The sequence below is a fragment of the Buteo buteo genome, chromosome 4 (assembly GCF_964188355.1).
Source record: "Buteo buteo chromosome 4, bButBut1.hap1.1, whole genome shotgun sequence".
NCBI classification, from domain to species: Eukaryota; Metazoa; Chordata; class Aves; order Accipitriformes; family Accipitridae; genus Buteo; species Buteo buteo.
Window position 1 is genome coordinate 63817292 of NC_134174.1, and position 18710 is coordinate 63836001.

At 38.7% G+C, this 18710-nt stretch overlaps 1 long non-coding RNA gene across 1 annotated transcript in view; it reads left to right on the forward strand.

Annotated features, from left to right (window-relative positions):
* Nucleotides 1-1694: 1694 nt before the first annotated feature.
* The window catches only part of LOC142030399 (uncharacterized), a 91089-nt gene continuing 74073 nt past the window's right edge, over nt 1695-18710 (forward strand). Inside the window, exon 1 of the long non-coding RNA XR_012650179.1 lies at nt 1695-1718. This is a non-coding gene — a long non-coding RNA (uncharacterized LOC142030399). The remainder of the gene's footprint in view (nt 1719-18710) is intronic.

Genomic DNA, 18710 nt, shown 5'->3' on the forward strand with positions numbered 1-18710 from the left:
CACTGGCAGATCAACCAGCCTGTTTACCTTCCTCTCTGGCTCCTATATGAGATCAGAATATATGGGGGCATCTACAGCATAAGGCTTGCAGGCATTTTAGTTCCTTTAAGCCTTAACTGTAGCTGCTGCTCATAAATCACTATACAATTGCCTTTTAATTGTAATATTTACATATAATGTTAATAATGATTAAAAATGATAAAGATTTCATCCATGGTGTATTCATGTGAGCAGTCTCATGGCCTTTGATGGAATCATTCATATGAGTAAAGAAATGGACTATGACGTTTGTGAAATTGAGGTCTGCACTGCACATCCTCAACGGGGATGCTTCTTTGTTTAAATTCAGATTTCGTTGGACTTGAAGACAAAGCAAACAGGGTCCACAAACATCACAAAGCTGTTTCTTTAGGCTTAATATTTATAAGTGCTCGTTTCTGAAAATGTGTCATCAGTAGTTAAGGCATAATTAGAATAAAGCACTGCTCCTTCGTAGATATGGTAGAGTCAGCTTTAGCAAGCTGGTATGCAGAAGGCATTTTGTGCTTCAGTAAGCTAAATTCATTTTTTTCATTTAGGAAAATAAGCAGATAATTATGTTTAGTGCATTGCAGAGGTATAAGATCAACTCGTTGCAGGAGAAATCAGGCTGTATTGCAAGCAGCTTTGGCTATTGAGCTGTGCAATTAGCTGCTATCACTGCATCGGGTCATGAGAGAGCAGATCTGATCGGCATTAAGTTCAGGCGTAACAGATACTGTGTATTTGCTTGAGTTTTAGTGTATGATTAATACTTTAATATGGATGGAAAAGGACTTTCCTGTGCTTGTTTTGTCTCTGCCCTGAGCTTGCAAAGGGGCATTTGACTCCAGTTGGGAAGTCGCATGGCACCAAACACCCACTTGTTCACATCTGTCAGTACAGACTTCACCTCCGTCAGTCCCTGCCCGCCTCCCACCAGTATCTGGTTTCCTGCAGGTGAATTGCCAGCGTTTTCTGAATATTCATCTTATTTGGGAATTAGCATGTTGGAGATGCGAAGATTCACTAATGACTCAATCGCTAGTCACTAGGGAGTTGGGAAGTCTCAGCCCTTGGCTATAACTTTCAGACAAGCTGCTCTCCTCTCTTGAGAAGGTCAATGTTTAATGCATATGTTCGAACGAGTAAAGTTTTCTGTCTTTTTTCTATAAACCCTGTGGCAAATGTTAAAGTCGTCATTCTAGAAGATGAATACTCTTAGGAATCGAAACTGAAGCTTTTCTCATAACTCTTCATGAAAGCTCAGTGAAATATTTACCTCGCTTCCTTGCCAATAATCCTAGTTCTGGCAACGTGTTCTAAAGGTAATGGAGAAGACATAGTAGCTTTGTCTGTTACCCGAAGAGAAATAAAATTATGTGAAAATGCATATTTGTAAATGGAAAGTGAGTTATGCTGATCTGCAGGTGGTTCAGAGCCCTTTGCATATTTACTTTCTAACCAAGTAGGAGACACAGGTGGGGCGAGCACTGTTCAACTCAAGCTCATTCAGTACACACATCATAGACTTGCTCTGGTTTCTCATTCTAGCCAACTCTCATGGAAGCCAGAACACGAAGAAACAGCTATTTTGAGCTAGGGTAGGTATTCTCTGGTTTAAGTTATATTATTTTTCTTAGTCATTTGTATTACTGAGGGATTTGAGGGAGATGCCTAGCTTTACATCTAACTACCAGGTAGGGGTTTGTTGTTTTTCTTTTTTTCTTTTACTGTAATGGTGTACTACAGAGTTAATTTTCTTTCTAGTAGCTGGTATAGTGTTATGTTTTGGGTTCAGTATGAGAAGAATGTTGATAACACCCTGATGTTTTCAGTTGTTGCTAAGTAGTGTTTAGACTAAGTCAAGGACTTTTCAGCTTCTGATGCCCAGCCAGAAGAAGTTGGGAGGGGACATGGCCAGGGCAGCTGACCCAAACTGGCCAAAGGGATATTCCATACAGTGTGACATCATGCCCAGTATATAAACTGGGAGGAGTGGGGCTGGGGGGGGCTCGTTGCTCAGGAACTGGCTGGGCATCGGTCAGTGAGTGGTGAGCAATTGCATTGTGCATCACTCATTCTGTATATTCTAATTCTTTTATTATTATTGTTATTCTCATTTTATTATTGTTATTATTACTATCATCATTCTTAGTTTCTTCCTATCTGTTCTATTAAACTGTCTTTATCTCAGCCCATGAGTTTTATTTTTTTTTTCTCTGATTCTCTCTGCCATTCCACTGGGTGGGGGGAGTGAGCGAGTGGCTGTGTAGTGCTTAGTTACCGGCTGGGGTTAAACCACAACAGACGGCGATTATGAAAGAAGAATGAAGCTGATTTTTTGAAAGTTAAATATGGGTGATTAATGTCAATATTATGGACTATTTCAAAGTAGAAATTTACCTCTTGATCCTCACGGGCAATGTCAGGAAAAGATAGTTTCATGAAAAGCTCGAGCCCTGATACAGTCTATGTGGATATTGAAGACTGGTATCATACTTCCTTAATGCCAGATCAGTGCAAAGAATTTGAAGGATTAGAATTTTAATTATTGACAGAAAATTATTTAATGTGCCATTGGATCAAATTCTTTTCTTGGTCACAACACTGCCATAGTATTTAGAATTTAATAATATCAAAAGCAACGATTTTTCTTTTGGGTATTCCTTGAAAGTTAAGTTTTGCCCAAAATACAGTTCACTTTTCTTAGGAAAAGGTTATTTTAAAATAAAACCATTGATAAATGGATCTGACAATACAGCAGACTGCCCAATTTTCTTCTGCTGAATTTTCATTTACAATGGATTTAGGACTTATGTGTTATAAAGATACATCTTTGATTGCAAAATATTTAAATGAAATATTTGGCTTCTTAAAGGTCAGCAAGTTATATATAAGCTAAGATTGTAAAAATATTCAGAGCGCAAAAGCATTTGACTAAGAAAACAGTTTCACCTTATTGATGCAAAAATCCCAGTGTAGTCACAGGGGCTGAGTCTTTAAGCACATAAGATGTGCATATGAATCAAGCTGAGAAAGTGAATTTGAATGTTAATTAATTTGTAATTGTTTCATATAGCACCATTAGAATGTTTTCCACAAATAAAAATGAATGGGGTTTGAAACCACTTTGTTTAATATCATGTTAAACATAACCAAATACTTCAAATCTGAGAAATCTCTGATATTCAAAGTGTTACATTTGGCATATAAGGGTGTACACAGAAGCATGTGAATGGCTTATAATCTATGAGGAGAAAGTTTAATGAATTACAATTTGATTTTCACGTGAAGGAGCCAATTAATTAAAATGTGATATGCTCCATGCTTTTAGTTAATCTGAAGCTATAATTCTTTCTGTTAAAAAGCCAAGGACAAGGAGTGCCCACTTTGCCCTCACTTTGTTCTCTAACTTAGGCTGCAACCTTTCTTTGCAGATTCATTCAGTGTACGATGAAGTATTCCTCCAGTGTATTTGTGTCTCTCTGTGAGCATGTATGAATATAAAAGTTTGATACATGGAATATAGAATTAGGCTATCACTTGTATTGAAGAGGGACATTAGGTACCTATGCCATAGATAGGTTATAGTTATAGCAGGTGAAATAATACTATCCATCTGTAGGTTAACTTGGTATATGTAGAGCAAGAGAATATAACCTGGAATTTGAAATATGATGTCTATAAAATATAATTCTCGTGTCAGTCAACACATTTGGCAATGGATTTTATGATCAGTCTTGGCATTTTTGGACAGGAAAACTTGCATTCTTGTTTGATGTGTATTGATGTGATTCCACATTCTTCTGTGACTGATCTATATCATTTGAAATTTTGGAACAACTTGTGCAGACTTTAGTCATCAGCTGGTAAACTGGCTCGTAAGATTGCTTTCCCAGAGGATTTTGTGTGAGTAACGTTTACAGAACTATTAGATTCATTCATTCCTTTGATCCAATAAGTCAGGATGGGCTGTTTCTTCGGGTTCTCACATGTAGAGATCCTATGCCGTGCCGTGCTGCTCCTTCTTCCTCCTCTTTCCATCACTGTGTCCCCTTGGATAGTGTGGCTTTTGCCAGGTGTTATCTGGTGACATCCAGCCATTGTGGCCTCTTACAAAACTGCCCCGCTCCTCATGAGAGATTTCTGCTGTGTGAGACCAGCAGGGTCCTTCAACACCCTCGCACAGACCATGGCATTTCAAAATGTGGGAATTGTGGCTTTCTCTGAGTGCACTTGCCCAGGCAGAGTGACTGCAGAGGGAATAAGGTTACGCTGGTCTTTGTCCTCGATAAGGGAAAACCAGCGTAACCATGGGAAAAGCCAGGAGCTTTCAGTTTTCCTGTAGCCAAAAGTAACAACGTGACTGATTTTATGTTCAGTGTTATGATGATGCAAGCCATAGTAATACCAAATATTGTGATAGACAGATGTAGATGATTATTTAAAATGTTTTTGTAATTAAATTGCCCAAGTCCATTAGCTTATAAGTGTCTGCTACTCAGCATAGCTAATAGGAATTTGATGGGGAATAAGTTAGGCTATGAAAGCATATTCACCAGCTCTTATGATCTGGAAGGATAAGGATTCAGGAGCAGAAATAAAGGTTCTCATATCACTCAGAATTCAAACAAATTATAAATCTGTTTCAGGGAGTAGATATGAACCTTAATTTTTTTATAGAAAAACTCTCTGGAAAAAACCCACACTAAACCAAAAAACTTAAATCAGTGAAACTACACATTAAATAACATGAAATGGCTTGGATAGCATGACCGAAAGAAATTAAATACATAATTAGAATACCAGCAGGCTTGTGGCAATGGCTGAGAATAAGCAAAGTGTTCATGGAAACCTTATTAATTCTTGGATTAGAGTAATGGATGCCTTGAGTTAGACTCACTTGGTACCTGGGGTAGAAATGCAGGAAATAGGGTGTAGTTTTGTGGAGTTACATAATGGCAATTTTTTCTCTTATTGCTAAGTAGATTTATTTTTGAACCTTAGGACAGAAATGTAAGAGGATTTATAACTACGAATTAGAAATTAGGATCCCATAGCAGTAAGGGCTTTGTATGTAAATTGATGGTGAAGGCAGGGAAAACCTGACCATCTAAAGCCCACATTCTGGCAAGAAAACAATTTAGTCTGATATGGAGGTCATTCCCTTTTTCAGTCCAAGTGAATTCTGTGAAATGCTTCTGAGGGATAAAATTTAAGCACGGACTGACAGAATGATGATTCTGAGGATCTGACCAGCCTCTCTGAGCTCAGACTTTTCCCTTCAACACGTTCGCGGCCCTTTGCTGGACTTGCTCCAGTATGTCCTTGTCTCCCTTGTACTGGTGAGCCCAGAACTGGACCCAGTACCCCAGGTGTGTCTCACCAGCACCGAGTAGCGGGAAGGATTCACCTCCCTTGACCTTCCTTTGCCTTCCATTGCCTTCCATTAGGCGATGGTCTTCCTAATGCAGCCCAGGATGCTTTTGGCCTTTGCTTCAAGGGCATATTGCTGGCTCGCGTTGAATTTGTTGTCCACCATGACCCCCCAGGTCCTTCTCTGAGTTGCTGCTTTCCAACCAGTCTGTCTCCAGTCTGTACTGGTCCATGGGGTTATTCCTCCCCAGCTGCAGGAGGCAACAATGGACGCGACCACACATATGAATGCAGACACCAGCGTAAAACACATTTTATCCATAAAAAGCTTTGTTTCAGCTACTATCTTCACCTCTGGAGCAACACTTAACCTTTTAGTAATAACAAGTCTGGGTTTTCACATATATTTCAGCACGGTGCATTTTTTGTGTCCTTTTCCCCATACTTCATTTTCCATTTCACGCAGTAGCATCTGGCACTGTCTTCTTCCCAGACTCCCCAGTATGAAATGTGATTGCCTGTTGCTTTCTACCAGGCATCTCTTATCTAAAATATTATTGCTTTTTTCCCCTTTCCTTCTCTGCCCTTTAAAGTTTCCAGATTGTTATCAATTTCTGTATTCTTTATTTCATGTTTACTGGCTGCTGCCACTTTTAATTTAGTGTTTGTGCTAAGGAGAAAACCCATCTTTTCCTGTTGCAAACATTTCCTTTTCCAAAAGATTTAGTACTTTCCGTGCCTGAATTTTTTTCTCATTGCTTTTTGTGACTCTGCACATAAGAATTTTGTTCTGAAGTTGGGAGAAAAGTTGAGGTGTTTCAATGCAACACGGAGAAACTAAGCTTTGCATGGGATTTTACTGGGGAAAGCAGAGAAATAGCATACTGTCAAAAAGGTGAGGAAGAGGGGAAGTCACACATGGAATACAGTTGCTTTTTCAGAGTTTTTTTGTACTTTCAGCATATCACACTGCCTTATGGTGCCTGGTATTGAGCTCAGTGTTATCAGTGCAGCGATAGGATGCAAACAGGACATAAATTTGGTATTGGTTTACACACAACAATTTGTTTTATTGGGAGAAGGATGTATGAAGGCTTGAGATGGGTGAGAAAACCTTAGAAAGATTATGAATGCCTTGCTGCAAGAGACTAATAACAAACAAGGAAAGATGGAGCAATTCACAGAGCCTTGCTTTCCACCCACCCCCCTGCATTTCCTCCCCAAAGGACATGTGGGGTAAATAAAAATTTACTGCTGGTTGAGAACAAGAGTACATTGTAAATACCCAGCAGTAGTGGGGAAACAGGAGAAACGTTCGGTCTTGGAAGGAAGTCTGAACCACGCTGACTCCCAGAGCTATAGCTAGGTTGGTGGTCTTTATATTCCATTAAATTCACGTTGAACATCTTTCTTGAGCATTTTTCTATGCTTAGCATCAGGCATCAATATTGGGCTGTACAGTACCAGATCTTCACAAGTTTTCTCTTTCCAAACCTTGGAAAGTAGCAACTGCTATTCAAAGGCTATAGGGCTGTTCGGCAAGCCAGCTGGTCTGGGCAAAAATCACACACCCAATTTCTGAATCTTTTGACCTCGCTTAACCAGAGAAATAGAAGTGAGCAGCTTGAGATGAATTTTTTTAATTAATTACTGCAAAGTAATTAATAAGCAAAAAATTATACATGCACCATATGTCTGGTTTGCAAGTCTGTGCACCTGCGGTGTGTGGGCAGGAGGAGGTAGGCAGTCAGAAGAACGAGCTCAGGCAGCTCAAGCTGAGGTCAGCGATGGCGTCACAGAATCAGGCCCACTGAGGATGAAGCAGGGCCTTTTCAGTGCAGTGGCAAACTCTTAATTCTCAGTTATTTGAATTTGTTTCAGGATCCATTCTTTTGCTTTTATCTCTTTTTTTCCTTTTTTTTTTTTTTTTAAATCTTGTGTTTCCTATTTTGGAATAAGAGACAAAAGGTTTTCCAAAACATATGAAATATTTAGTGGGAACCCACAAGCCAATTTTTTTATATTTCCTTTTTCTTGGGGGCAGGAAAGGGACAGTAGAGCAGACTTGGCTGCATAGGGGAAAACCTAAAAATCCAGGAAATAACATATACTTTGGCAAAAGTGAAACCTTTTGTGCCTTCAGATTTGGAAATAATAATAAAAAAAATTGTCAAATTGACATTTTCCAGTAGGAAACTTCTGTTGAAACAAAACATTGTCTTCTCAAATGATATTTGTTAATCAAAACCTGTCCTTCATGATGAGACCTACAAGGAACCTTGGACGTTTCTCTCAGTTCTGGGCAATGAACTTTTGTCTCCTATTTGCTGCTGCACCTTTTCTGTAGTGCAACATCTTTACTTTTGTTAATTTTTTTTTAACAAGTGCTTTTTTGGGGTCTTGCTGCTTTCTGTAAGTCATTCCTTTTTGAAAGAAGGTAAAGACTGGTACTTTGCAACACCACCCCAGTGTGTGACAGCAGAAAGCTATAATTGTGGTAAGAAGAGGCTATTTCTAACGGAAAGGGCTGAGGTACCTTAGGAACTGGTATGAATAGCTGGAGTCATTTGCTTAGATGGTGTTAAACCGGGGGAAAAAACCCCCCTTTGGACAAATGTAGAGCTTATCCTTTTGCCTGGAATAGTTTATGTGGGAATGAAGATATACAGACCCCAGCGATAGGAGGGTTGAGCTATTGCAGGAGGTGGTCTAGGACGGGCTGGGTTGAGGATGAGGAGGAAGCACTGTCCTGTACAGAGCTCTCCCGGGCAGAGCTCCGTGTTACCTGTAAACGCAGGCTAATAATTATTGCTCATCTAGCTCAGTGCACTGTTCTTGTGTTTAGTGCATGTTTACAAGGCACTGTGGAGATGAAAGCTATTATAAAAGTGCTGAGTTTCATGATTAATTGTCATGATTAATTGGAGAGCTCAGTGGTGTTCATGGTGCACATCCTTTTTTAGGAAGATAGAGGGTGGGGGCTGGAAGGGATGGCTGTTGCTGTTACAATGAAGGTGATGAACCACTGCAAAAAAGCAATTACTGTGTGTAAAGTGCTGTGAAAAGGCAAGAGTAAATTGCTATTCCATCACATGATTGCTGTTATTTGAGTTTATTTATCAAGCAAAAGACATTGTAGAATTTACGGAGCAGATCCTTCACTCTACTAACAGGTTTAATTACCACATTTTCACTTGTGTTAGACTGAGTTACACCAACTGAAATCCATGTGTTACCATTTGTAGAAAATTGCTATCTGTCCCTGTAGTATCATGCAAGGTCTAATACTTGTTTACAGAAAAGGAAAAATAATTTTTTTTTTCATCTCACACGTATATTTTGATGAGGAGGGAACATTCAGTATTAGAAGTCTATATCCTGGCACTAGGGTTAATTTGGCAATAGCCTAAGAGCAGTCACAACGGGAAGTCATTGCATGGTATTTGGTGCTGTATATTATGTTTCCAAACACGCAGACAGTTTACACAGATGAATAAACTTAGAGTGTTTTGTAAAGTGAAGCTATATAAGAGCAGATATGGAGGCTACTGCATGTAATTAATTGTGAGATGAATTAATGAATGACAAAATGTTTGAATGACATTTGAGGTACAGGATACTTATTAATATAAAGGCACACTGTGGTTCTAAGTTAATATGGGTTCATTTTAAATGTTAAAACTGTATTTTCCTTTTTCTATTGAACTATAAAAAGTTTCACAGTTCAGTAGGTGAAGAAAGGTGATCCTCAGCTGGGCATGTAGAAAGGACATGTGAGCCTACATCATGAAATGCACTCTTTCTACCTTGTTTTTAATTAAGTTGGCACTGAGCCTACACGTACATACCTGAAAGAAGGTCTGTATCAAGTGACATTGCTCTTTCCACCCTGCTCCTGCAAAACCAGCATTCAATTTATCACAGCTAGACAAAAAGTGAAAAGACAATTTTGCTACTTAAGAATTCCTAAATCATTTAAAAGCTAGCTTGTGCTGTTAAATACATTATTCTAAAAATATAATTAGATTGATTTATTGTTCGCTCTCTGTCTTGAAGGTGGGAGAAGATGAGGTGATAGAATGAAGATCTGACTTTCTGATTGTTTAACATTTTGTGAGCTAAGTATATCCAGAAGGAAAATCAAACCAAAATACAAGTGTGTAATACTGAACTTTACTCCTCCTTAAGTGAATTTCATTATGTAACTTCAAATAGAAAGTTACTGAATTTTTATTCAATAAAGCCTTTATTTAAGCACGTGAAAAAAAAAAAAAAAGTGTTTTGCTGAAGTAGTGTCCATTCCTGAGTCAGGTCCCCTGTCAGTGAAATATTGCTGAATTCTAAGAGAGAATATAAATAAAAGAAGTTATTTGCATATTTTTACTGTTGCTTTAAAAATTAATGAATGCTGCTAGCACAGATTCTGTGGTTTGTGTTTTTTATAATCATCTTCCCCTTCCCCATTGGGAAGAGCCAATTTATTCAACTGAGCAATCTCTGGGAGTGACATTGATAAATCATACTGTAGAAAAAAGTGGAAATGTTCTGTTCTCATTTTTTTATTTTTCAGTGTTTCTGTTGTTTTGACATTTATTTTGTTTTCATACATTATAGAATAAGTAGAAACAGTCACAAAACATTTAGACCAAACCCAAACTTATTTATTAAGCTTTGAGTTTAATACAAAACAAATTTTGTCATTTTGCTTCAATTCTGACTACGAAGACAAACTGAAATAAGGAATGCAGCTGTCAAACTGCAGCTATAAATTAGAAAGTTCTGAAATTTCTGGTTTCAGCAGGAGTAGTAACAGCATCTGAATAACCCTTTCGATATCTTCTGGTAGTGCTACTTGTGGCATAGAGGAAGTAGAGGATGAAATAAAGCAAACCCCTTTGAATCTGATGTTATACTGATAGTAAAATCCCCACCAAGTGTCACAGTACCGTTATGCCTTTTTGGACGAGGAATCTATAGTGATAGAGGGCTATGCGGGAGGTTATAGTTTGGGTTTCTTCTCTCACTTAACTCATCCCCTGTTGCTGGAAGCCAGGTCTTACTTCTGGGGAACTTGCTTTCAAGATGGAGATTGCAGTGAAAACAGTTTTGTAATATTGTGCTATTACTGATATCTGGGAACCCTGATATCATATGCTGTCAGACTGGTAAAATTCCATGAAAGAAATTTTAGAATCTCGGAAAACTTTGGGATCACTTATTTTTTTGGATGAATGCTTGCATAGGATACGTTTTCTTCCAGGCTGATTTTACCTATCATGAGACACTCTACACCTGAAACTACAAAACCAGTATTCATAATCAGTTAATTTTGATGTAGGTGGGTGAATAGGACCAAGCAGGCCTATGTTTGGCCAACCACATTGGAACAAGTGGTGCAATTCTGCTTTGGGATGTTTTAATATGCATCTGCAAGGTGATGATCTATATTCACACATTCTCAAATTATATGTCCGTAACTGAGATGTGGGCAAAAGCAACCAACCAACCAAACATGCCATCCTTGGGGATACTCAAAAGCCATCTGCACATGGTCCTGGGCAAATGCCTCTAAGTGACCAATTTTGAGCGAGGTGGTGGGACAAAAGTGGGCTCCGGAGGTCCCTTCCAACCTCCACAATTCTGTGATTCCGTGAAGATAGCCTGTTGGTGTTAGATAAGGTGTAAGCTGCGGAGAGCTGAATTTAGCATAACCAAAATCTGCTTTAACATAAACAAAATCTGTTTCAACACCTTTTCATTACTTATTGTTCTTGTACGAATGCAAATAAGACCCAAGAAATGCAAATAATTACTGTAATGTCACATCCTAATAGTGTGTACTCAGTAGAATTATTTAGTTACATTTATATAAACTGATTTGAAAAAATTAAACTGCCCAGGAGCTTTCAAACAGAAGGATGATTGTTGAACTTGAGGTCAACTGAACCTGGTTTTGGCACTGGAAAATCTGATAATTGCAATTTTTCAAATTCTGTTAATTGTAGTAAATAGGAATGCAGTTTCCTTAAAGGTGTTTAGGAACAGAATGTATCTTTTCTTCAGCTGACAGAGCGTTGAGCATGACTGAGTACTTTTGCTTGTTTCCTAATACTGAATCCTGATAGGAAGTTCTAATTCCTAAATTTCCTACTACTTTGCTATGTCTAATGTACATTAAACATTTTTAGAAGTGGTTTGAAATACTGCTTGTAGAGTTGGTTATGATGTTATATATATTTTCTAGGTTAGCTCTCCATGATATCTTCTGTGATGAAAGGTACAGATAAAGCTTGAAAGAAACCTTGTCAGCTGGTCCTTACCAGCAGCTTCTTGCTGCCTCTGCAGGGCTGACCTTGGGACGGCTGTGTTGCAGGGATACAGAAAAATCACTTAGCTTGCAATTATATTTACCAGTGTCTGAATGGAATATTTTGTAAAGGCATTTCCAATCTGGAAGATTTTGACTTTCACTTGTAAGTCTTCCTGCTTTCACTTCAAATATACGCCCTAAGAAGAAGTTAAAATGTCTAAAAAGTTTGATAGTACATTAATCAGTTGAACTGATGCAATCGGTAGGGATGCATATAGCCACAGTATGAATATGTGGGGTGAAAATATGCTTCATTGATCTGACATAAGGAGATCTTGTGACCTTATGTCACGCCACTCACTTTCAGCAGGGATACTACCGTCTCTGCCAACACTAGTAAATTTAAACCTGGTTTACTAGTGAATGGATATTGTTACAGTTTGGGCTCCACTTCTCTGTGTGAAAGGAGTGAATGAGTCTCAGCAGAATTCCTCACTGGCAAATATTATTAAAAAACTGGCTCAGTTCACAGTAATTATCCCCTGTTGATTGTTTCAATAGAACAGCACACATGAAGAATTAACTATCCTTTCCACTTTTAAAATAGTGTTTTAAAAGAAATCTAAAGCAAATTGCCTGGGTACTTAGGGAAAACTTGTCCTGCCATTGCTTGTGTGGCTTTTGAGATCCAAATTCTCCAAAACGGTTGGACCAGCAAGAAATAAATTCTCCCTGGCAACAAAATGATAGTAGGGGGGGAAAACAAAGAACCACACCCCAAATGCATCTGATTTTTATTAAACCAGGCTGCCAGTACCTTAATGCTACCTACAGGGAAGCAGAGACTGAACACACTAACCAGGAGAGGTGTAAGTGACTTGCTGCAAAACTTGAATGCGCTCCATTCTCCTTGCAAACATCTTTTGGGAATTCTCATTTGAAGAGTTACCAAGAGGAAGCGTGACTGCTGAAAGTAAGCCAGTATTTCTATTGAGCGTACAACTCAAAATTCTCGTTTACTTCTAAATAACCACTAATGTCACAAGCTGCATCTAAAGTGAAGGGCTAGTTCTCTTTATATCACTCTCCTTATCTCTAATTTGGATGCTCAGAAGACCTGTGGGAGCACACAGCAGCTCCCTTCTTGCCTGTGGTTCCTCACCATGGAAATGAAGGGCCAGAGATGGAGAAAGTTTGGTGCATACCTGGCTCTTGCCCGATCTTTCTGTTGGTCTTTTACTAGATACTAGATCTGTGAACCTTCCACATGTTTGAGGGATGTTGCTGGTTACTTGATATTTCTAATGAAGTAATGTGAGTAGGGTAAATATAAAGATAGAGCTGACCTCAGGAATCTGCACTCTAGAAGAGGGACATGGCTAGAATGAGATGAAATTCCTTGCTTTCTTTTAAGTTTCATGACAGTATTTTCTGACTTGATGATTTATATTCTATTGTTATCTACCTCCATGTGATAAATGAGTGATAAATGACTGTTAATGTGCTTAATCTGTTTTGAATTCCTACATTAAACATTTCTGGCTTTGTCGCTTACATTCATATTTGTTTGTTGGGACAAGAAAATTGGTATTAACTATATGAATTGATTTCAAGATAAAAAAAATTTAATTTGATTTCTACTGAAAAGTGTGAAATGGTATTCGGTAGAAATTTTTTCTTAAGATGCCTGTCAAATCTATGAAGACGACAATTGCCAGGTGAGGTTGTCTTACAGTTGCAATTTTTTTTTTTTTTTTGATGATCACATTATCTTTGCCTCTTCTTAGAGTCCTCCTGGAACAGAAAGGCAGTTTTAAGGCAGTTTTAAGTCACAGCAGTCGTAGTATACTAATGGAGATCCCTTCTGGGTGCCATTGTGTTGCACGGAGAGAAAGAGTAGTACGCGTGAAGATGCAGAAGCACTTAAAGAATAGCTCTTCCACTTGCAGAATATTTGGATAACCAGTGAAGCTTCTCTGACCTCCTGCAGTTAACACAACTGAAATTATCAGGGGTGACTATGACAGCTCAGAAAGGCTAAAGTATGGCTGGGTCGTGGACAAGCTGGGTCTTCTTTTTGACTTAGCTATTTATTTCCAAATAACCTCAATTAAAGCACTTAAGGACAAACTGTGGCCAAAACCTCTTATGTTGCGGGAACCCTACTTGAGCATGCCTAGCTCTTTATGCCATATAACCCTTAGTTTTTATTTCCCATGTGTAAATGGGAATGATAATATTTCCAACACTTCCCCCCCCCCCCCCAATATTCTCTGTTTTAATTGTCATTCTAAGTTCTTCACAGATGCGATTGTCTCTTACAAGCTGTGCATAGACTGCCAAGGACTTTACATGCAGGAGGACTTTGACCATGACTGGTATTTCTAGATGCTACTATAGCTATATATTATAATATAAAAACTACTGATACTTTTGCAAGGTCCCCTAATCCAGCAGGGATTTTTCTGTCATATGACACAGTGTTCACAAAAATATTTCAGTGTTGTAGGTGTTTACTACAGGACAAGATTCTGAGAGCAAAAATGGCAGCATGGGAAAAGCGTGAAAGAGGAAGAGGTTTTTTTTTTTTTTTTTTAAATTGAAACACTTTGAAATTAATTCATGTAAGCCTTCTTAAATCCACTTTCTGTGTATCTTGTCCCCACATAATCCTATCTGCATAAGTAGCTGATTAAGAAAAATCAATGTTGTCTTATACTGCGTCTTTAGAAGGAGGAAGTCATCTAGGATGTTTTCTTCTACATGGCTGTAAGTCTCAGGGAAACCTGACCTTCAACGATGCAACAGTTAGCACACTCCTTTGTGCAAGCAAAATATTGTTGTAACATATAACTGAATTCATTTCCTTGGCCTATGTAAAAAGCACTGGAAAATATATTTTATTAGGGAAGCAGACAGTGATTTCAGTTGCCCTTGGCTACTACCCCACATTTATCAGCTGTATGTCAAAGGCTAATAATTAAGAGAACATATATAGAAGATTGATTTCTGTCAGGTTTTTGTAAGTTGCGTGCAAGTTGGAGATTTGGCAGATGTTAAATAAACCTTGATTTTTTTTTTTTTTTTTTTTTTGAGTAATCAACGTGGACAGGTTTGGAAACTCCACAACTCCACTGCTTTTCATTACTGCAGAATGGCAAAGAGCTTTGCCCCCAGGGGGTGATTATCCAATCCATTAGAAAATGCTACATTTTTACCTAACAGCATCACAAAAAGGAATGAAAATGTACATGATAGTTTGGTTTCAGTAAATGGCTGTCTGCACATCTGGACAAGTAAGTATCAACGTTTGCAGAGAGGCATTGCAGACTTTTGAAAGCTCTCCTGACACCCAGGGCTTTAGAGAGGACTGCAGCTCTGTAAGATACAGTAATTATTGATAGTGGTCTACTGTAGACAAATAGAAGTTGAGGTGTACAGTCACTCTTGAATAAGTTCCACCCATTATTTAAAAGTACTGTTTTCCTTGCAGATGTGCTGTACAGGTAGGCCAGGCATTCTGGCAGTGTGCTCTAATACATTGGTATGCATCTAAAATTTGCTACCTAATCTGGAAGGATTGTCAAGCTTAGCATTGCAAGTTGGGTATCAGAGACTTGTGTGATTGGTCAAGAAACCCCTACAATGAAAGAAGGCTCAGTGGAGATAGGCAAGGGTGATGTGTCCATAAACCTCAGAATAATTTAGGGTATGACTGACCATGGCTGTTGCAAAGAAACTTGACTTTATCTCAACACAAAGGGGACTGGAGGGTGGCCTTTGTTTTAGATAAACAGCTATGTCAGTTGAGTGGAACAACTGCTGCATCACAGTTGAGTGGATCAACCGGTGGTATAAATGTATACGTGGCTCAGTCCAACACAGAGCATAAAAACTAAACAAAAGAATTTTGAAGAGAGGAATGGGCTTGAGCTGGTTTAAAGCCATGTATTCCTTCCTGGGGACACTCAGTGTTGTGATGGTGAGCATATAATAGAGACCGGTAGTAGGGTTCACACTGGTATTGTGATTGAACTGTGTATTGCAATTGCTATATTTTGCTAACTTACATTTGTATTGTGATTTCAGTATATTGCAGTACCACTCTGCTGAATCAAAAATCCCATGTAACATCAAATATAATCAAATAAGTAAATCTGATATTAAACATTACACCCTCCACACATGGAATATCTAGAACCTGGTCAGAAAGTATTGAACTCTGGCAGCTTGGAAAAATCATAGTTCCAGTCTTAACAGCTTATATTTAAAGATAAGTTGATATCAGAAAGTGACTCTTACCACCTGTTTTCCAGCCCTTGAGAAGTCTAGATCTGAATTTCATGGCTCAAAGCTGTTACCTCTTATATCAAATGCTCATCTGTCCACCTGCATCAAAACTAAATTAATAAATGAAGTGGCCCAAAGGAACAAGGTAACCTCTGCAGGTGTGTTGTCAAAGTGGAGGTTAATCAGCTTTGGCACTCTAGCTGAATCGCAGTGGTTCAAGTACGGATCCCTTGCTGCATGGGTCTTTTGTTTGATGCTGAGGCTGTGTGGACATAGAGGATGGATCCTAATCTGAATCTGCAGGAGTGGGAGGAGGGAAGCCAACAGCCAAAGTACTAAAGACGGTATCTTCTGTTGCTCTCAGATGTCGTGATATGCCCAGCTCATTAGCCCAAGTGGATGCCACCAACTAGATGAATGCTTTTGGTGACCTTTTGGTTCAAGCCGCCCTCGTTCACAAACAAGTTGGTCACCTTCGACAGTCCAGAAACTCCCTTAATGTAAACCTGTCTTCATGAAAGAAGAACCGATGATCTTAAGGGTCTTTTTCAACCTAAATGATTCTATGATTCTATTAGTTTAATGGTATCCATTAGACGAGCACGTTTTTCAATGTTCTAGTCCTAAAGTAAATTTACTTCTCCTTGCTGCTTTAATAATTGATAAATCCAAGAGAAAAATACATGCTTCAGTAAAGTTACATTGTACATTTGAATTCAATAATAAAGACTCGGTAGTATAGCTTTAAATATATACGTGCATGTATAAAGATATATTTTAAAGACATATATATTATTGATGTGCTACTTATCTGAAAATACAGCACTTATTAGCCAATGACCAGTGGATTGTTGCCATATCTGGACCATGGTAAGAAATTCAAGGGAATGAAAAGATTTTGTAAAGTGATGTTACCCAGTTAGAGATACTTTTTAATAGAACCTGATCCAGATTCCACTGTATTGTGGAAAAACTTCACCTCACTTTAAGTGAGCTTCAGATAAATGTTCCAATGTTCACACAGAAACAAATTGCTCAGATTTGCTCTTGCCTGGAGGACGAAGTTAATTAGATTGGGACAACTGGGATTGCCTATAGCCCTTTCCCTCTGTGTCTCTAGATGTGAAAAAAAATGTCAAGTACTTTCAGCTTTGCTATCAGGAGCACTTGGTTGGAAGATCTTTCTTTCAGAGAGATAGGCTTGACATCTGCAGAGAGTAGGTATTTTCCTTCCAAACATCTGGTCCCCATGACGTTATACATTTGCCAAGCTGCATGTTGATCAAGCCCTGATAATTTGGCAGAGCAATGCTATAAAACGCTGCTCAGTCTGTGAAACTGGAATCTGGCACTGGGAACTGACTCATTTATGGTGCTTGGAAAAGTTGCTCGTAAACAAAGAGACTGATTTAAGCTGATTTGACTTTTCAAAATATTGGTGTTAAATCCTCATTGATGTGTATGCTTGTGGTTTTTATTGAGAGATGAGAACACTGTAACATCTCTGATGTTAACAGTGTTTCCGAGTCATCCCTAGAAATTTTGAACTGTGATTTTGTTACTTTAATAATTTTCATAGTCAGGACCATATTATTAAACACAAGACAGTACAGAGAATTTAAATTACGTAATAAGCTTTCCTTAAAATTCAGTTCAGCGACATAATGTACAGGATGGAAAACGTTTTCAAGACATGTTTTTCAGGAAAAAAAGTTGGAACAAGCTAGTTGATTCTTCCCGTAAACAGGGAGAAATATAGCAGTATACTCATTGTACGGTGTGTCTGTCAGATTTGGCAACAAAAAGTTGTTGGTGGTGTTCTGCCCAGACCACGGTGATCTTTGAAAGCAGAAAAGCCAAGGGAAACTAGCTCCTGAGGAGGGAAAGGGAGATGCTGGAAAGGGTGCTGAAGAAAGAGACATATTCTACATCCTCTTCCTAGGAAGCATAAAAGTTCACTGCCCACAATCTCTGTGAATATACGCCAATAAAACGATGCCAATTTACCTGAACTAACAACCTGGGCCGATGAAGCTTGTATTGCCTTTCGCTGTTAGGCAGTCCTGAACGGGGTGGGAAAGACGTCGTGTCCTCAGGACCAGGCTGGATGTACTCCTGCCTGCCTTGGGGTTCACGCTCCCACCGCTATCCTGCAGGTTTGCTCCGTGCATTCCGGTGTTTTTTCATTAAACGTGGGTTCACAAGCATTCGGTCCTCTGACTGGATGGTTTTCAAATGAGGAGGGACCAATTTAGGGCTGGGTCTGCTTACCAGTGTGGGGGTTTACCTGGTGACACCAGTATAAAGCACTCTGTGCCTAATAGGAAGATATTTCAGAAGGTATCTGTCGTATCTTTGGTCATTTGTTACAATGGTTAACGAATGTCATTATTAAAAATAGCTACAGTATAAATTCCATGTGCTTCCCAGCCATCAAGTCTTGCTTTGGATTTGTCTGTTACTTAAAAAAATTACTAGTTGAGATTTCAATGTGAAGGTACTTAGGCACCATGGTGAAATTACTCTTGATTTATTCTGGTATAAGTGACACAAATATTCCAACCCGCAGTACAGTCATTAGTTTTCAGAGCTATCAGTACAGAACGTAACCAGAAATTTAGCTTTGAACATATTTGATGGAATCACACATGCTAAAAACAGAAATGCGTGGGCTCAGCTCAGTCATGTTCCAAAACACAAGCATGTGTTTCAG